This window comes from Heterocephalus glaber, unplaced genomic scaffold (genome assembly GCF_053883595.1).
Source record: "Heterocephalus glaber isolate CG9 unplaced genomic scaffold, H.glaber_assembly_v1.0 deba00001550, whole genome shotgun sequence".
In the NCBI taxonomy this organism is placed as follows: Eukaryota; Metazoa; Chordata; class Mammalia; order Rodentia; family Bathyergidae; genus Heterocephalus; species Heterocephalus glaber.
The window spans coordinates 6,257,257-6,271,719 of NW_028258343.1; the positions used below are offsets into that span (position 1 = coordinate 6,257,257).

General features: G+C 33.8%; 1 long non-coding RNA gene across 2 annotated transcripts in view; it reads left to right on the top strand.

Annotated features, from left to right (window-relative positions):
• The first annotated feature begins 1,615 nt into the window (after positions 1–1,615).
• The window catches only part of LOC110349487 (uncharacterized), a 100,165-nt gene continuing 87,317 nt past the window's right edge, over positions 1,616–14,463 (top strand). The window contains exon 1 of one of the 2 annotated variants that reach the window (XR_002395473.2): positions 1,616–1,911. This is a non-coding gene — a long non-coding RNA (uncharacterized LOC110349487). The remainder of the gene's footprint in view (positions 1,912–14,463) is intronic. The other variant, XR_002395472.2, reaches the window with a different exon arrangement.

The window sequence follows — 14,463 nt, forward strand, 5'->3', positions numbered from 1 at the left end:
TATCCTTTTCTCCGGTCTTTCTCTATTGCATTTATGTGTGTGTGCACACACACAATGCACACACAGCACATATCCTGAGGTAACAATATATATTACTTCAACATTAAAGAGAAAAACTGTTCTGGGTGAGTGTATTTAAAAAAAGTACTATGAATGTGCACAGAGATGATACATGTGCAAATAAAATGAAAGGAATGAAAGGAATTTGGTTTTGATCTAATAGTTTCATTGATTTTTTTCTAAGCAAGATTATAATTACCTGCACAAGAGCTTAAAATAATATGAGCAGTTATCTTATTAGATGAATATGTTATTTGTACTCTATATGGAAATTAGCTTGTGTGTTTTGACTTTATGCATGAGGCTTGGACCCCCTGGGTATCCTTGGGGACCAAGCACAGCTGATTTCTTCATCTGTAAGGCAGAAGTCTGACAGCCACAGATGTGAGCCACTCCAGCTTTAGGTGTGAAAGCTGCTTTGTGAAGCCAGAATTCAGGCAATTAAGGCAGCTCCCTCCTGGTAAGCTGGTAGTTAGCCAGGGCACCATCAATGCTGCCCACACGGCTTCAGGCAGAGGGCTTGGTGAGATAGAACACCTGAAGCCACTTGCTGGAAAAGAACAAAGACTTAAAAAATAAAATGTTAAGGAGCTTTGTTTTAAAAATAGTTTTAGCTTTTAACTCTGTATTCTACAAACAGGGCAAGATAAAATGTAAAGAACCCAAACAGTAGCATCAGTAATCATGTATAACTTCTTAGAATTACTAAACACATCAATTGTGCATTGTATATGATATATTATATATTAATCATGGATTTTATCACATCTTAGTTTTGACAAAAATAATCAAGTAAATTCTATATTACAATTGCTATTAGAAGTTAGGAAACTGGGCTCAGAACATATCTGTTTTTTTTGGGTTTTTTGGTACCAGGGATTGAACTTGGGTCCTTGAGCTTGCTCAGCAAGCAGCAAAATAACTGAGCTAAATCCCTGGCTAACATATTTGTATTTTACTGTAGATTATATACCTAGTGAGTGGACAAAATCCTAGATGGAAACCAGAGTTCTATCACTTCAATCCCATGGCTTTCAAGGTTCAAAGCAGACAAAACACAAAGGAATTAGTAAAAGAAATGGTGCATTTAACTTTCCTCTCTAGTACAGTGTTTCTTAAAATTTGCCATGGCTTTAGCATATCACTTATAAAACTAGTAGCATTATGTCTTTATTTATTAGTTAAGAGTTCCTAGTAATTATGAATCTACATTTAGCAGTTTGCCAGACTTTGGAAGATAAATTAAAATTGTGATTAGTCCCGCTAATAGAAATATTATCTTGTGTTCTAGATCAGGAGAAAGTAAATGGGAAATGAATTCTGAGTAACGTTATTATTAGGAATTTTGCTAAATGCTGGTACATTTTGTCACTGAAGAATTCTAATAAGGTTAGACAGATAGGATGTTGTTGCCTTTATGAGTCACAGTTCCACATAACAAAATGAATGTTAAGGAACCTCCTCCAAGGTCATGGAGAAAGTAAGTGGTTCAGGGGGAAACGGACTATTGTCCAGTCAGAGTATAAAGATGAAAAAGAAGACCAGCTGTTGTGGCTTGTGTCTAGATGTCTCCCCACAGGCTCTTGCAGGGTTTTTCCAAGGTAGCTGAATTTTAAATGTGTGATGCTAGGACTAAGGGTGTGTGATTACTACACCACTACACGTGATTGATTTGGCGTCACCCTAATCCCGGTTATCTGAATAAGATAAAAGGAGCAGAAAGTCACTGTGAAGGTCCCTCCTTACCTTTGCTACCTTGTGCACACCGTGTTGTTTCTCCTCTGCTTGTTTTTCCTGTTTGCCATGCCTGTCTTGGAGCCAGCTGATTACGAACGGAAACCCCTACAAACTGTAAGCCAAATAAACCCTTTCCCCTTTAACTTTTGGTGCTGGGTATTTTGTCTCAGCAATGAGAGAAAAGTTACTAACACGCCAACAAAATATACTGTGTCTACTCTTTGTCATGTGCCCTACTCTGTCCTTTTCATGTATCATTATGTTTTCTATAACAATTCTGGAAATTTAGTAACTATGCAACTCTACATTTTTAAAGATTCCACATTTAAGGGAGATCCTGAAATAGTTTTCTTTCTGCGCCTGGATTATTTCTCTTAGCGCAAATGCCCTTCAAGATAATCCATATTCTGGAAAATGGCAGGAAAAACTCTTTATTTTTAAGACTGAATAATATTCATATACATGCACATGTGCATGTATGTATACCACTGTTTCATTATCTATTCATCCCCTGGCAATTATTTAGGTTGTTTCATGTCATAAGTATTGTGAATAATACTACAATGAATATAGGAGTGCACTGTACAATTAACAGGTATTCATTTTCTTTGTAGTTCCATTTTTAATTTCTTTTGCAACTGCTATTGTATTTTCCATAATGGCTGCACTGATCTGCATGTCCACCGGTGCAGATCAAAGATCCTCTTTTCTCCACAACTTTGCTAACCATTGTACATAGCTCATTTAGCAAGTAAAGAAAAAAACCATATTAACTTAGTTTGTTTAAAATTCCAAGGCTAGTATTTGACAAGTAAAGAAAATGAGTATTTGACTTCAAGGTTTTTGCTTGTTCCACAAATAGGTACCTCAGATTCCTTACTGTACACATAAAAATTTAAACAACACACAGTAAATAAATTGCATTTTCAGGACAATAGAGTAAAAAGAATTCTTAGAGCAGTAAAAAACTACTAAGTCGTCCACTACTTGCTACTAAAGTAGGATAAGTTTTATGGGCTTTCCATTAAGGCTAAAATAACACTGCACTTTGAGTTTTCACTCATTCTTTGACAATTTTCTTGTAAACTTAAGTTTACATGAAATATTCATCAGAAAAAAAATTTTTTGTACCAAGCAGGAAATGTATTCATTACATCATATTAGGTATGATATATGATGGATTCCAAGATGTGTTACTCTAAATGAAAGAGAAAAAAAAATGCATCAGGAGAATTGAATCAAATATGCACATCACTACACACAAAAGTAAATCAAACAATAACAAGTTTACATAAAATGCCTTTCGTTCAAAAATTTCTACATTCATAAAATCAATTATTGTATCTAGTCATATGACAATGTTTAATATTCTACTACTTCACTTCCTAAAGATTGAAACTTGGATAAATACTATTAATTTAATACATTAATACTATTGATGATAACAAAGTTTAACTACTAGTAATAAAGTTCTCAGTTTCACCATGTGATGATATGGTTGCTTTAATTTTATTTCTTTCTGAAGAGGAATTATGCATTTGCAGTCACCTTTATCTCCAAAAGGTGGAGCTTAATTCCTTGCACACACAAGCTTTCCTCACCTTCAGACCTGGAGAATAAGATTTATAGGCTCTTCACATCTAAAGAACAGAGCATGGAAAATGAAAAAAAACCTAACTTTAAAGCTGTGGGAAACTATGAGAAACATTTCTAACCATGGGATGAACCAAGTATGTGAATCAGTGATGTTGTGAGTGTGATGTAGTCTTGATGTACGGTGAAATCAGAGCACTTCACCTCTATGATATTCTTTCTAAACCCATAGCCCTGTACTAAGCAAAAGAAAAGCAACTGACTAATCTAGATTGTAGGTTTTGTAGAGAGGATACTCTACCAGTCCTCCTGAAAACTGTCAAGATTATTTTTTAAAAAACAGAGAAGACTGAGAAATTGTGACTTTAAAGACCAAGGAGAGGGGACAAGTAAGAGTTGTAAACCATTTGAGTTAAGATCCCCCAAGAGAAAAAAATCATTATAGACAATCTAGAAAAATTTTAAAAAATATTGAGTTTAATGAATATTAATGTACCAATTTCATATTCCTAATTTTGATAACATAATCTTTTTTTTTCTAATACCAGGGATTGATCTCAGGACCTTGCTACTTGAGAGGCAGATCTGACATCACTGAGCTAAATCCCCAGCCTGATAGATAATATAATCATATTTAACAGAGCTATTCAAAACACTATGTTTTCCTCCCTAATAGGGATCTTTCTTGATTTCATAGTAATAAATGATAAAATTAAGTGTATTGCTTCCATGCATACTTTTTTGCCTTCATTGGAAGTACATGTATCTGGTCAAATAGTTTGGTATTCCATGCTTTTTAACTGCATATAAATGGCAAAATGTTTCCAAAACTTTTTTTGCACGGTTTACATTATTAAAATTTCATCTGTATTTTTATGCAAAGTTTTCACTGCTTATCGTATTCACTGCTTATAGTATCTACTATAATAATATGTTTTGTATTCTACTTCTGTGTTAATTAATATTTAGGGAGACTCCTGCTTTTCACTATTTATAAAAAGTAATGTTTCTGTACATTTCTGTACAAATTTCTCTAGATATGAGTTTCTGCAGAGCAATGTTTAACAAACCTTTTTAATTTTTTTCCTAAGAGACTAAATACTTAAGTTTCAGGTATTCCTGGCTAAGAAGCAACATCAAAGATATATATATATATATATATATATATATTTATTAGAATAATGACTTAAAGTGTAACTATTTGAAAACATAAAAACTATTCTTAGCTCACAGGTCATACATGAGCAAACAGTTTCCGTTTGACCCAAGTGCCAAACATAATTTATGTGCTCTGGCTTTAGAATGGAGAGTGCATATGGAACTGCTAAATCATAGGTTATGTACAGATCAGTTATAGAAGACATTGCTCCAAATCTCCAGAATAGATGAAGTAATATATTATTCTAAGTACATTAGGTATAATCTCAGGGTTTTCTACAACTTCTAAAACATATGATGATAAGATAGTTGACAATCTAAGGGGTATGAGGAATTATCATTGGGGATTTACTTAGCATTGCCCTCATTACCATGGAGATTGACTATATTTTAATATATTTATTGACCTTTAGTATTTTCTCTATGTAAAATTATCTAGTCATACTTTTGTCCATTTTTAAAGGGGATATCTCTTTACCTTATTTATTTGGAGTTCTTTATTCCATGTATTAACTATCTTTTCATTATGATTATGTGAATGTTATCTTTTCCCTATTTATCTTCTTTCTACATTTTATGAGAATCTTTTCTGAATATATGTTTTACATTTTCATGTAACGTAATTTAGTAATCTTTCCAATGTTAATGTCACAAGTTTATCATTTTTCCTGAAAGTTGTTTCACGTATACATAGTTCATCTATCTTAGATTAGTTTACATGTATGGTACAAGGAATAAATCCAATTATATTTTTTACTGTACTTTGCAAATGTAACCACATTTTTTCTTTGTACCAGGGATCAAACTCAGGACCTTGTGCTTACAAAGTAGGCATGGTGCCATTGAGCTAAATCCCTGGCCCTTTGCAACCACATTTTATAGCACCTCTACACTACAGTTTTTCATTAATCTACAATGTAAACTTTTAATAAATCAAGTTCCATAAAGTACAAATGTTTTATTCTGGTAATTTTGTGTTATTTGCTTGTTCCTATTGTTTTGCCTTATCCAGCTCCACAGTGTAATAATTACATTAATTTTATTGTAGGTGTTGATATTAAGCAAATATTTTTTCACTGTTTTCTTCCTCAAAGTTTGAATTGGTTGTTCTTTTTGCTATTTCATGTATAAGGACATGATTGAAAAATACAGTGTATGTTTAAATTTAAAGAAATGTAGTACAGTAAAAGATACACTCCCATTAATCTCCATCAAATTACTCTTTCTTGCTTTGAACAAACTTATCATTTCTGCTATTTTCTGAGAAGGTCTGGAAGTTCTCTTGTGTGAGATTCTTTTTACTAATCTAAGTCTACTTTCAAATAATCTTACTGTGCTTCATGTATAGTGCAGGTATCTTATATGAGTATGTCTAATCCCTGTCTCCAAGCCCTGGGAGATTATTGTCATTATTTTACTCTTTCATATGTTAAAATCATATGTTTAGCTGAATTAAGAATAAAAACTTCAAAACAGAAAAATTTATTGTATTTTCATTTATTTTTTTCTCTAAAGTTTGTGGACACGATCTATATCATTTTTCTTCTTCCCAAAGAATAAATTTTAACATTTCTTGTATATCAGGTCTGCTGGTGATGCATTCTCTCATTTTCACATCTTTATTTATCCTTCAGTTTTGAAGAATAACTTTATTGGGGATAGAATTGTATGTTTGTGCTTTGTTTCTTTCAACAGTTACGTTGTCCACAGTTAAAATTTTTACCCCTCTCCTTTGGCTACATAATTTACATCCTGCAGTTGAGTGTAATTTCTACCCTGTTCCTTTATAGGAATAGTGTTTTCTCTCTCTGATTCCTCCAATATTTACACTTTGTCAATGATTTAGTGAAGCTTAAAGGTAGTATCCTCAGCATAGATTTGTTCATGTTTACTTTATTTGATGCTTTCTGAAATTACTGGATGTGTAGTTTTGTGTTTGTCATTAATATTGGACAGTTTAAAGTCATTATTACTTCATGTTTCTTTTGCTTTTCTCTTTAGTTTCCTTCTTTTATTTCAGTTGCATGTATATCTTTTGAAATTTTTCTTAGGATTTTTGATGCTCTGGTCTGTTGTTTTCATTTTTTTATTTCATTTTTCCATTTCAATTTTGGAGGAAACTATAGATGTATTCAAACTCACTGATTCTTAACTCTGTTATGAGCTCATAAATGTAATTATTTATGTTAATACACTTTAAAATTTCTACCATTTATTTATTTTTTATATTTATCTACTATTTATTTTTGATACTGTCAGAGTTCTATTACCATCTTTTCTTGCATGTTGTCTAATGCTTGTGTTAAACTTTTAAAGTATAAATCTAACATTCTAGCTGTAGACACTCTAAATTATATAATAATTTCAATATCTTTGACATGTCTGTAATGTTTTCTTTCATTCTCCAGAGAAGGCTTATTTCTGTTTGACATGTCACTTTTTTATAACCTTGGAGATATATATATATATATATATATATATATATATACACACACACACACATATATATACACACATATATATACACACACATACACACACACACACACACACACATATATATATATTTTGGTACCAGGGATTGAACTCATGACCTTGCGCTTGCAAGGCAGGTACGATGCCACTGAGCTAAATCCCTGGCTCTCAGGATGCACATTTTTAGTAGCAGAAAATGAAGTAAATAAGATTTTAATGTGAGAACTTATGTTTATGTAGATACTGATTGGATTTTTCTCAGTGTTTGCTGTAGTTGTATGTGTCAGAGCCTTCAAAGTCTTCTGTCCTTGCTTTTGTCTCTCCTTTTCACTGAATTTCTCTAAGTACTTCTTAGAGAGTTTGTGTTTTGCAGCTCTGTAATCCACCACTTTGTTATAAATGAAGTAAGGTGAGGGAAAGGATTGTTTACTCTTTCAATTAACCTGTCTTTTAATGCTCACTGTCCCTGGCCTGTGTCGTTCACAATGTTTCTTCTTGTATTTGTTTTTCTTTTCTCCCTCTTAAATGAGACTGGGACGCCAGGGGAGTGAGAAGAATGCCTTTACCCACAGCTCTGGGAAAAGGCTTTGGAAGGGTCTTTCCCTTTGGAGGCAGTAGGAACTTTTTCTTTAATGCAGAAGGGTTTCAGTCCATTTCACATGGATTACTTCTTCTCCCTGCTAGAAACAAAAGGAAATTTTTGCTGGATTTTTACCTTGAGAAATTGGTGGATGTTCTGGAGGAAAAGTCTACAAAAAGCATTCAAGTCCCTTAAGTCTATGAACCTTAGAAGAATCTTACTCTGAAGTTTGTCCACACTTAGCATCCAACAATGTGTCAAGACGATCACGATCATTTAAGTGCTAGAGATGTGAGATGTAGCTCAGTGGCAGAGTGCTTGAGCAGCAGGTGTGAAGCTCTGAGTTTAATCCAATTTATGGCTCCACTAGCTTCTGATCTAGATAAGAATATTTTCCAGTGACTCCAGATTCAATTGTTTCTCTGGGTTTGTGGCAGAAGTTTGGCCAGTACTTTCGGTTTCTTAATGAGTCCATGAAAAGTTATGGTATTTTCAAATTGGTTGAGGTTTTCTTGTCGAAGAGGCAGGAGTGACGACTTCCAGAGGCAGGAGGTCTTCATATGCTGCAACTGAAACTGGAGGTTCTCATTAATGTTGTTTGTTTTCTGTATTCTGTCAAGAGTATTTCTCCCAATAATCCTTCATTTGTAAAATAGTGAGGACATTGTAGAAACTTCTTAGCTCACTTATTGTATCACTCCTCACCAAATTTTGATCTTTTCCAAACAGAATGGATGATTTTTTCAGAAATGTTGATCTGTGATGACCATCTTGGTTATAATCTTGAGTGGATTGAAAAATACTTTGAAAACTGATGTGGGGTAAATCTCCTCACAAGTTCTGTTTCTCTGCACACTGATACAAGAAGTTATGAACAGTTTTCTGGCATGGAGCCTGAAACTGAAAGCCAGAGTCCAGAGGAAGCTATGATACCATGAGGAAATGTGGGAAAACCAGGAGAACTGAATCGCAGAGAATGCGGAAGTCGCCTAAATCTTAAGTTATGGCTAGAGATAAGATCCTGTGGTGTATGGTAGAGATGTGAGATAGTACCTGTTTCTCAGAATTTTATTTTTTGAGGAGAAGGTGGAGTGTTTTTATCAATATAAATTTTGATAAGAGAATCCACAATTTTAAAATATGGTCATATTAAAAGAAATAAATTCAAAAGGATATATATTAAAATAAGGGGCTGTAAAGATAATCTGGAAATATTTCCTTTCAATAATTAGTTCTTCAAAAGAGCATTTTTAATATTAACTGATTAAATATGTAAATAATATTTTTAACTTTCAAGGTTTTAATTAATATCACATACCCACAATCTTCAAATATTAATGTTTTATCTGTTTGGTAATTTATTCTTCCTTGGAATCTATAAAAGTAATATTATTCAGAGCTGGTTGAAAGTATGTTGAAAACCTGAGAGCACTTTATTCTTATAAACTTCAGTGTATATTTACTAAAAATACAAATGTCATATTTCTCCCCAGGATAATTAGCATTATCAGAAAATAAATACGGTTACAGTGTTATCACCTATCTATAAACTTGAATCATATTTCGTCACCTAGAGTACAGCCCATGGCGGTGTGGAATTTCATTTTGTGTTCTTTTATCTTCTTCAATCTGAAGCAGTTCTTCAGGCTTTGTCTTTTATAATCTTGTGAGTTTAAAGACTATAATATACGTATTTGGTAGTTTAGCTCTCAACTTGTATTTTTCTGTTAGCGTATCCTTTAGAATGTGTTCTGTCAGTTCGTATATGATAGTGGTTCTTAAATTACTATTTTTGGTGGTATGAACATTGGTTTCTTGGTCGACAATGTTTCTGAAAAGTTTCTTCAGTCCAGATATTCTCTTTGTAAGCACAGTGTGCACCTTAAGTGAAGATGCCCTGACAAATCTCCACTTCTCCCATCCTTAGTTCTCACTACTCCCCACATTATTCTTTCAAAGTTATGCAGTCATTGTCTGCAACTTAATCTCTCCTACAGGCATGCAAATGACTTCTTTGAACCTTAGACTAAGTTGTAATTTTTTGTTAATAACACCAGCTTACAGCATGATCTCAAGTGTTTCAAGCCTGGTTGATGTTGCAGAAGCAGGAGAGAGAGAGAGAGAGAGAGAGAGAGAGTTAGTTTTACATTCACAGGAGGTGGCTGAGGAAATCCTGAGTGTCCTGACTTTTGTGACATGTTTTTCCTATCTATTATCTTCAGAGGAATCATACTTTAATGTTTTTTTTTCTTTTAAGTGCAGGGTGCCAGGGGCATTTATGCAGAAGAAAAGGCTGACGTAAAAGTCAAAGAATGTAAGTGAGGTTGTGTATTTAGAGGGAGCAACATGCTGTGTGATATGAGACCCAAGTCACTATCATGTTTCAGCCATTTGATGAGCAGCATCTGGTATGTGACCTCTAACAAGTCCTGACAGGGTCAGGTCTCAGGGCTTGAGCGCGAAGAGCTCTACCCTTGTGAGGCATATAGACTGTGGAGCTGAATTTTCTGAAGGAGCTTGGGAATGGAGAGTTTTAGGGAACATTGTTGCAGTACTTGTGCTTGAGACCTCTGAATTCCACCCAAATTAGATAAAATCAGATTTGATTAGAGCCAAATTCAAGCTCTTCATGGCATCCGTTGAGGAAAGCCGTATTTAGTCATTGTTCTTATAGCACAATCTGTGACAGTGGACATCAAAGAGGATTTTGGAGGTAAAAACAAGAGATTTTCTGGGAACAGTGCCCTAACTCCACCTCTGCCAGGCACAAAGAAGCTCAGTTACAGAAAGAGGAGGTGGAGAGTGAGCCTATTTCACAATCTTTAGCAAAGTGACAGATCTTATCTTCCTGACAGAAAGTCAGAGCTCTGAATTGCAGAAAATACACACTCACTAGAGTTTAGAGCATGTTAGACAGTGTCAAGAACAGAGCAGGACAGCAAGCAATAGATTATCTCATGCAATGTGACTGAGGGTCATATTGACACTTTCATGTTGTGAGGCATGTTTTTCAGAGAGCAGAAATCATCAAACATGGCTGTCCTCTTAACAAAAAAATTGAACAGTGCTTCTTTCGAACTACTGTTTGTTTTCATTTCTCTGGAGTTCTCTACCAGGATTGTGTTTATCTCTGTGCTTTTTATAATTCAAAACATCGAGCTAAAAATCAAGATTTACCTGCTATAGTATAGCTATAGGACTATAACTTTAGACGGAGAGCTCCTCCCTGATTTTCTGCTTCTATTTATGTTTTCCTGTTTATTTCACTTTGAAGTTTTCTAACTATATAAGGCAGAGATTTTGTGTTGTGAAACATGTTTCATAAAAGAATAAGATGTCCTTGATTTGAGTATCTTAAAATTTTGAATGATTCCTCTCATTTAAATTTTTAGAGAATTTGATGCTTTTGAAAGGATATAAGTAATAAGTTAATTCAATCCAAGACAGTTGCATATGCTCATTCAGATAACTTAAAAGAACAAATTCCTTACAAGAAAATTAAAGGTCAGAAATTTAATAAACATATCCAATTGTATCATAAAATGGAACTAAACATTAGATAATATCCCAAAAGGTAACTTTCTAAAATAGTGTCATTGTTCATAATGACATTCTTGATGTTTAGGAGGAAATTTCTATGAGAACATCATAATTAAATTTGAAAAGTATCGCATCTTAAATAAACATGGACAGCAGTGAACATGTGCTGTCTGACAGATGACTTAATAAATGTCTGGTGGGATGGTGGCTAAACATATGCTAATTCTCAAGATATATGGCTTTTGAAATGTGAAGAACAAAAACGTATGTCTGAAGTACTCTATTTGTAGTGCATGATTATAAACAAGCCCATATACTAGTCTTAAAATATATAAAATATGTGAAATCAGCCCAAAACATTGTTTATTGATTATGACATTAGGAAAATAGTGAACACTTCATATCTTTCACTTTTTATGTTTTATGTTTTTATATTTTACATTAAATTGATTGCAGAATGCAATAAAGACATCAAAGTGAATATTGAAATAACTATCATGTAGAATTTAATTGCATACACTTTCATAATGGGTATTATAGTTCAATGTAATGCTACAAGTTACTTTACTTAATACACAAAAATATAGTTATCGAATGGTAATTTATATTGTGCTTGTGTGTATAATGTCATCTTTCATGAGGATAAGACTGAGACATTTATTTTAAAATCCACACATTTATTTTCAATAAATAGTCTAGTATTTGGTTCATGATAGCAAAGTGGACATGCAGCAACATGAAATAATTAATATCTGCTTTTTATGCATTTTAAAGTAATTTTTAAGATAAAGTGTTTAAATGTTTTATTTATTACATGTCTGTATTCAAACAAAATAACCTATAAAGTAACTTTGCAATCAGTAATGTAGACAGGGTCATAACTGACTTTTTATCCCTTCCTGCCTCCTTCTTTTTCCCCCTTTCTTTTTATTTTTCCTTTCATTTTTTTCTTTTTAATGTCTCACCTTCCACTGTTGATAGTTACTATACACTGTTTCCCAACATCTCAGTAGTTAAATTACTTTCTCCTCATTTTATTCTTTGCAGCAACAGCATCAGACCAGTGAAAATGAAATGTTACAGCTGACAGTGTTTAATATTATTTGTTCCTATCACTGTTAACACTTCTATTATTATCGAAACGTTTAGATCAGCACTGTCAGTTCCTAAGGACCTGCTGACATACCAAGGAAAACTTTGATAAGCAGTTCTGCTGTATTTTTTCTATATTCTTCATAGTTGTTGTTTGAAAATTCTTTCTGTTCCTCAGGATATTTATTTTGAAAAAAAAAATCTTGGTTTATTAAGAGCTTCTTATTTTCCACTTGAAGTTTTAATCCTCTGTTTCCAACCTCACAATTGGTTGCTGTGGAGGTGATTAAGATGTCACAAATATAGGATTATCGTAATTCTGGGCAGAGAATAAGCCAGAGATGATTTTCTAAAGAACAAAAATGTCATTTTCATGGAAATATTTCAAATGTTTCAAAGTGAGGGAATGGAATGAAATACATAAATATGAGATCAGATAGTACCGATTATAAAAGAAATGTTTAAAGATCAAAATTTCACATAAAAAATTAATAGCTCTGAAAAATTTACATATACATTTTATGCTTTTATTTCTTTTGAGTTCTGAAGTTCATTGAATGTATGTGTGTGAATCTGAAAGCTTAGTGCTCATGTGCATGAGGTCACCTCCTAAATACCAGCACCTAATGAAAGTGATTTGTGACTTTGAACAGAGAAGACCAATTTCTCTTTTGTTTTGTAGAAACCAGAGTCTTTTCATAACTGTATTTTCAATCTTCCTTTGCAGTTTAAAGATGGTATTTAAACACATTACAGTTCTCATGTACATTTATATCCTACATTGATTACATATTAGATGGCAGACTCTGTATTGATTACTTTTTCTAAGTAATTTAAATCTGAGGAATTATTGAGTGAATTGTCGATACCTTCTGAGAACCTCCCCTTCCTCTAACACTGAATACAGGAAGACATTTCTCAGTGTGAGAAACAGAGTAGGATTTTAGTTCATACTTGTTAAATTACAACAGAGGACAGAGTCTTGCCTCTGAAGAAAGATGCTGCCTTGACAAACAGAATGGTCACAATGAAAAGAAACTTTTCTCCCTGACGCTCATGACATGCCTTTTTTTTTCTTTAGCTCTACTGATGAGCATACAGCTCCATCTGGGGGCAAGGCCAGAGGGAGCATTTTCTGATAGTCTCTTGGTCCTGGGCCACAGGGCTCTCATCCATGTATGTCTGTTGGGCAGCTTCCTATGTCACCAGCAATGAGCTGCTCATAGAAGAAGCTCCACTAGCTTGCTAGGGCAGTATCTCCAGCTACTGCCTGTCAGGGTATCCCTTAAGGTCCACAGTATTAAAATCATGCCCATTCCAAAGGGGTATTCACCAGGGGCCTCAGAACCTTAGACCTATGATCAACTAATCTCCTCCTCCTCTCTTCTTTTTGAGGGGCATCCTCTTCCTCTGCCTCCTTTTCTAAATTTCTCTATTCTTGCACTTCTGATTTCCAGAAGATTTTGTCTTCATTGTTCTATGATCTACATTTTTGCATTGTTTTCATTCTTCACCTTGTTTCAAGTGAAACTATGTCTATGTTTGTATCTTCAAATGCCTACTCCACTCCAATTAGTTTTGAATCTGCACACTAACTGCTCTCTCTAGAGACTTATCCTAGTCCCTAATTGTGTCCTTTCGAGTTTTGTTCCAGTCCACTCACAGATAGCATGCTGAACATTCTTTCTCTGGTCCCACCAAGCCATATCTGTATACATTTGTTTTCTGCTTTGGAATTTAATTTGCACCCTCTTTTCCTTTTGTTCGTCAACACAAATACACCCCCATCCAGAAGTTCTGGTTTCTGAGAAAAGTCTCAAATTTGTCCCATATTTCTTTATTGTCACTCTAATAATCACAGTGACGTTCTTATGTCTGAGTAGGTGGGGTACTGGAATGGTTTGCTAACAACCTCTTCTGAATGCTTGATCCATTCTTTGAACTGTTTATTTCTTGTTCCAAATAGCCAATTCAATTAAGTTGCTTTATTCTTAAAATCTCTAAAGCCTTAATATCCATCAGGCTCTGTCTGATTGGCTAGTATGACAAATTGATGTGGCTCAAATGCTGATCTCTCCCATAAAATTGGATGAATTTAAATAATTTATTTAACTTCTCTGTGCCTCATCTGCCTTATCTCTAAATTAGTGTTAACATTGGACTTATTTCATAGACTGAGAAATTGATTTCTATAGATCCGTAGCAGAGTAACTATTGGCACATGGTAA